We start from the raw sequence: 6,874 nt of genomic DNA on the forward strand, positions 1-6,874 counted from the left end.
CGTGGTCTGGTCCAAGCCTCCGTGACCCCTCTCTGGGACGAGGTGGAGGTGGGAGAGGCAGTCCACCCACAGAGCCCATCAGGCTCTCCAGCTGTATCCAACGGGAGGCTGAGGAGCACGGGCACCACTGTATACACCCGGCCTCCATGCATCCCTATACAACTCCCCATAAAAGCAATGCCCTAGAAGAGAGGAGCTTCGTTTTGTCTTGTTTAAGAGTTCAAGTCATCTCCGCACCCCACGTGGGTTTCGAACTCGCAAGCCTGAGGCCAAGAGTCCCACGCCCCACTAGTGGAGTCAGCCAGGGCTTCTGAAGGCAGGGGGTAGGTTTCTCTGGTGCTTTATCCTCACTTTATCCCCACTGGATAAAGAACATCCTGGAAGCTCCATGTTTGGGGAATGAATGAATGACCTAAAACTTCTAAAGAAGCGCCAGCAGGAATCCCAGGGCGCGTGTCAGCCATCAGGCTGCCTTTGTCCCCACCCTCCCGGACGGAGAGCATCTCAAGCTATGACCCTTCTAAAGGATCGGGGTAAACGGGCACAATCACTTTGGAAAGGAATCTGGCAAAAGCTTGTCAAGCAGGGGAGGGGCATTATCTGTGCCAGCAACTGGCTTCCTGGGTGCCCTCCCTTAGAAATGCATGGGCATGAGTGTCCAAAGGTTGGCAACTCGAGAAAACAACTCTACGTCTCCAGCAGCAGTTGAAAGGGTCTCAAGTCTGCTCTAGGCATGCAACAGAATAATGGACAGGGGGTAGCTGGAATGAACTAGAACTCTACCCATAAATAACAATTAACAGTGAGCAAAAAAAAAAAAAAGCGGGTGGCAAAATGGTGGCAGGTACCTGGGTGTTGTTATATTAATCTCTGTATTTTCTGTTGGGACTTAAACACTGTGCACAGAGGCCAAGGATAGGGGCGTTCACACCCAGCCCTCTGTCTGGCTGCTCCTCAGCAGAGAATGCTTCCCACGCGGGCAACCTAGGGCTTCTCCTTTCCAGGAACAGTTCGTGGAATCACTGATATAGTGGAATTAGGTCTATAGATTTTTTAATTTGTTTTCCCTTTTCGTTCCGGTTTCCGCTCTCCTGCCTTCTCTTGGATTATTTGAATACTTTTTTCCAGTTATTTTTGGGATTTCACTCTCAGCAGTTTGGTCTCTAGTATTGCTCTAGGGACGACGCCCGCAGGTGCACTTTCTCCGTCTGTCTGGAGTCCGTATGGTGTCATTTCACTTCCAGCAGAATCCACCACCACTCAGGCCACACATCCTTGCCATTCCTCCCACTGTTCTGTGCTGTCGTTGTCACATGGCTTACATCTCCACTCACAAACCCCTCATGGCAATGGCATAACTTTTTTTTTTTTTTTTTAAAGATTTTATTTGTCAGAGAGAGCGAGCGAGCACAAGCAGGCAGAGTGGCAGGCAGAGGCAGAGAGAGGCTCCCCGCTGAACAAGGAGCCCAATGTGGGACTCGATCCCAGGACTCTGGGATCATGACCCGAGCGGAAGGCAGCGGTTTAATCAGTTGAGCCACCCAGGCATCCATAGCTTTTTTTTTTTTTTTAAGATTTTATTTATTTATTTGACAGACAGAGATCACAAGTAGGCAGAGAGGCAGGCAGAGAGAGAGGGAGGAAGCAGGCTCCCTGCTGAGCAGAGCGCCTGATGCAGGGCTTGATCCCAGGACCCTGAGATCATGACCTGAGCTGAAGGCAGACGCTTAACTGACTGAGCCACCCAGGCGACCCATAACTTTTGCTTTAAAACCATATACATTTTAAAGAAATGAAGCAGCTAGATAGTCCAGCAATCTGAGTTCCAAGCAATCAGCCTGAGTTCCAAGTTTCTCCTGGGATAATGTCCCGAACACCTGAAGAACTCCCATTAGCATTTTATGTAGTGACTTTCTGCCAGTGACAAGTTCTCTTAGTCTTCTTTTATCTGAAAATACTTGTTTTTCAAGTATTGAAAAATACTTTTTCATTGGTTATAAAATTCTGGGGTCGTTTTCTTGAATCATGGTTGCCCTGCTTGTAATGTGTTATTTCTGTCAGCTGCTTTCAAGACTTTATTTGAAAAATCTTTGTCTCTTTTTGAGACTGGAGAATTCCCATTAATATATTTCCCACTCATGGAGTCTCTCATCCCCATTCTATTAGGTCTACCAGTGGATCTTTAGAATCACAGATATTGTATTGTTGGTGTTAGAACATCCATTTTGTTAACATTTTTCTATTTCTCTGCTGAGATTTCCTATTTTTCAACATTACACTTTTACCTCAATGAGCACAGTTGTAATAACTGCTTTAGAGTCCTTGCCTGCTAACTCCAGCACTTGTTTTTTTTTTTTTTTTTTTTTTTTAAGATTTTATTTATTTATTTGACAGAGAGAGATCACAGTAGGAGAGAGGAAGGGAAGAGATCACAGAGAGAGAGGAAGGGAAGCAGGCCCCCTGCTGAGCAGAGAGCCCGATGTGGGACTCGATCCCAGGACCCTGAGATCATGACCTGAGCTGAAGGCAGCGGCTTAACCCACTGAGCCACCCAGGCGCCCCGAGCACTTGTTTTTTTTGTTGTTGTTGTTAACATAGGCTCCACACCCAACATGGGGCTTGAACTCATGAACCCGAGATCAGGAGTCGCATGCTCTACCCACTGAGCCAGCAAGGTGCTCCCCTAACACTTGGGTTCTCTTGGTCATCTTGTCTCTTCTCTTGAGAATGAATCACGTTTCCCTAATTCTATGTGTATTAGGTAATTCTGCCTTGTGTCCAGATGTGTTAATGTTGTAGACGTTCTGGATTCTGTTATATTCCTCCAAAGAAATGTGAAAGGTCTAGGGATATTTGTATTTGCTAGACTCAACTTACCGTAGGGGGTGATGGTGTAAATCTGGATCGCTTCAGCCATGCTCGCAGTCAGCCCCACATATCCACAGCCTGGTGATCAGCAAGAGACTTGGGCTGAATTTATACAGGTCACTTGGGGGAAGGGAACCTCCCTGGCGCTCTCCTTTCCAGCTGCTGTGGTTCCTCTAGGCTCTGTCCTCTGATTCTTCAGGCCAGGAAGACAGCTGGTTTTCTACCTGAGTCTTGGCTGCCCGGCTGTGCCGGGACTGCAGCCCGCCCTCGGGGTGCACACACCAGAAATGAACATACACCAGACAACTCACCCTGTGGTGAGCTCTTCTTGCAACTTTCAACTCACCCTCTCCCCCAAATCCGCCTGCTTTCGAGCACTCTCCAGAGCCTTCCAGTAGTTTCGGGTTTTTTTTTTGGGGGGGGGGGTTGTTTTTAGCATTTTGTCTAGAATATATAGTTTATTTGCAGAGGGGTGGGGTCAGTTGTCTGTTAGAAATTTACTCCACCACACCAGAAACAGAGCTTCTGTATTTTGACAGACCTAAACCTATTTTGTTTTTTAGGCTCCCCACCGAGCAGAGAGCCCAATGTGGGACTTGATCCCAGGACCCTGAAATCATGACCTGAGCTGAAGACAGAGACTTAGCCTATTGAGCCACCCGGTGTCCCTAAACCTATTATTTTTTAGGTTTGAAAGTGGAGAACCCTACTCCGCTACACAGGGTAGATGGAAAGAACCACAGACCCAGGGACAGTCCAAGTCAGTGACGGCCATATTTTATTTGCAAAGTCCACAGGACTCAAATAAAATAAGAGAAGGATTAGTTTTTCCAGGAGGAAAGGAAACACGTAAAGTCATCTCTGCTGGCCTCCTCTCTTGGAACCAAGATGCTGAGTGGCTCTCTGGCTTAGCAAAGCAGATGCTCAGAGCACCTGGCAAATGAGGTTCAGAGCCAAACCTCTGCCACTGGCAAACCGTGCCCCCCCCCCCCCCCCCGCCCCAGCAAACTAATCCCAACTTGACCGGCACTCCTCAGCCGCCTCCAGTAATTCCACTCTGCAATGGTTGCTTCTGGAAGGGAGAGATTTACTTTTCATTGTTTATGTTGCATCTTCCTTCCTTAAAAACTACGTCTGCATGTCTTTGTAAACCTTTCAATTCTGCACTACGCACACCTATTATCTATCCAAACAACAAAGGATATGTAAAAAAAAAAAACACTACCACGCCAGTCTTTTGGAAGGAAACAACATCAAGTGCATTTATACACTCTGTACATAACCGTGGCCTCAGGCTTTGGGGAGTCTTTCCCAAGGGTGTGCAAAGGGAAACAGCTCAATGTCACTCAACAGCAGACTGATCAAACAGCTTACGGGTTCATCTGTGGTTTTGGAATTCAATGTCCAATGCACTGACAAGGATCTCCAAGACACAGTGAGAAAAGGCAATTTGCAGAGAAAGCTATGCATAATAGCAGCTAACACGGAGCAACTTCTCCTCAAAGAATGTATTCATTCGACCCCCACATTAACAGAGCAGTGTACTGCGATTACCCTGCTTCACACACGGGGCAACGGAGGCACAAAAAGGTCACTTGCCCAAGGTCGCATAGCAAGTCGTGTGGTCTGGGCTTAAACCTGACAGTCTGGAAAGATTCACTGTCAAACGCTGCCAAGAGTGAGCTCTGGGAGGTATGTATGAAAGTGGATACAGCTAACATATCCAAAAAGCATCTCACTTTTCTCCCCCAAATCCCGAGTTTAGCTAGGAAGTCGGCTGCTCCTGCTATGTGGCTGACATTGAGCTGCCAGGCCCTATGAGGCAGCTGGGAGGGTTCTTTTCACCCCTGTATGTGTGTATTACTTGAACGTTTTACTATGAGCTTAAAAACAAAATATACCTGTCCTTCTGTGCCACCCGGTCCTGCCTGCTAGGTTTTCAGGGGCGACTACCAGATCTCAGAACCTTGGGAAGGTAAAGCGTGAGTCTCTGACAAGTATAGGTGCCACTAAGTAAATGTCCACTGAGTGTCTTGTGGAGAAGCCTCCCCGTCAGCCCACATTCTGCCCCTTCCTTGTTGGGGCAGGCTGTTCCCTCTTCTGCAGTATGAGCACGACAGCAGCATTGACCCCCACGGGGCTCCTGTGAGGGTTCAAACAATTTAGCTGAAGTGCAAGCATTCTGAAAGGGGCCAGGCAGGCGTGTGAGCAAAAGTGTTAGCTATTACTAAACTCTTTTGACTTGCCAACTCCAACCCAAGCCTCCATTCTTCCATCTACAAAGGGCAACCAGGACATACCTCAACAGACACACACATTTGTATTTACCAAAACATACGCAAGAAACTGACAAGCGTCTACACTGCAAAGGAAAACCACAGAACGTGAGGCTCTGATGGGACTGAGAGCTTTTTAACATTGTAATGTTAACCTTTGCATGTTGGTTTTTTTTTTTTTCGTTTTTTTTGAGTAGCACCTATTCCAGGGTCTGGCTACTAGATATCACCCTCAGACAACAGAAGTGGGGTACGGAGCAGAGAAACCTGGCAGCCCCAAAGACAGCCCCCTTCCTCTCATTTGGAAACTTGAGCATCCCGAAAATATTCGTTACCTTCACAGATTAGATCCTCCTTCCCAAGTAGCTACGAATCTCCTGGAGGTATGAGAAGCCACAGGACGATCACTGTGCTCTTCCCGGAGACTCGGCAAAGTCTATTTTTACGATAATACGAACGTTGAGGGGCGCCTGGGTGGCTCAGTTGGTTGGACGACTGCCTTCGGCTCAGGTCATGATCCTGGAGTCCCAGGATCGAGTCCCACATCAGATTCCCAGCTCCATGGGAAGTCTGCTTCTCCCTCTGACCTTCTCCTCGCTCATGTTCTCTCTCACTGTCTCTCTCTCAAATAAATAAAATCTTAAAAAAAAAAAAAAAACGAATGTCGAACATGGGAGAATATGAGATTTGAAGAAATGAGAATAAAGACCATTCTCGCCTGGGGCTGGCAGCTTCCAGCGCCCACCCCAGATTCCCAAGGGGTCTTTTCCGATGACTCGATTTCTGCCATGAAAGGTACAGGGGTGGAAAAGTTTGAGAAGCTTCCGGGAAGATCCTGTGATGACAATTTTGTTTTTATCCATCCAGACCCACCTGCTCCCCCTTGTGACCAAGGCCCCACACTGCAAAGTAAAAGGGTATCGTGGGCTCCATCTGTCAAAGACAGGGTGAGAGTCATTGCTAAAAACACTGCCCTTGGTGCCCCTGAGTTGACACTGATGGGGTCAGGAAAGGGGCTCCTCCAGAAACACAGTCTTAGCCTAACTCGGGGAGAAGGAGAGGGGACCGAGGGAGGGTCAGGGAATTAAGTGCCTCCTCTCTGTGGAGACCTATTTTTTTTTCTTTTCTTTTCCTCTGCAGCAGGACTGAGATAGGAAAGGAGTTTGTTCTAACTGGCCAGACTCACAGCTCACACAATTTTACAAGAAAGAGAAACCCCAGGACGACGGTGCGAGCTGGAGCACGCGCGGGCTGTCAACTCAAAGACAAACCCGCCATCCCGAATCAGTGAAGGCTTTGGCCCCTGCCAGCTGTGAAACTTCCGGCACATGACTGAAGGGTCACTTAGCTCTCCTACGGAGCCCCTGCCCACTCGGACCGCGCACAGGGCCTGCTGCACAGGGGATCCCCACAGAAGGCAGGATCATATCGCATCTTTTACTTCTTCCCCATTAATTTAACTCTTGTCACCGAGAATAGCCACTATTGAACTGAATTAGACACAAGACAGTTGGAACAAGAAGCTTCTACGCAATCTAGAATTTGAGCCACTTGACTCTTGCTGCATTACCCAGAAAAACAGTGGCAGGAATGGTGACAGAGGGGAGGAGTCTCTGCATCACACTGAAGCATCCAGTGATTTTTCTTTAGGTTAGAAAAGGCGACTGATAGGATCACTCCCTCATCACCGGAAGGCGCTTGTAATGTGGAAAAATAAATAAATAAACAAA

Source organism: Mustela lutreola, chromosome 16 (assembly GCF_030435805.1).
Source record: "Mustela lutreola isolate mMusLut2 chromosome 16, mMusLut2.pri, whole genome shotgun sequence".
In the NCBI taxonomy this organism is placed as follows: Eukaryota; Metazoa; Chordata; class Mammalia; order Carnivora; family Mustelidae; genus Mustela; species Mustela lutreola.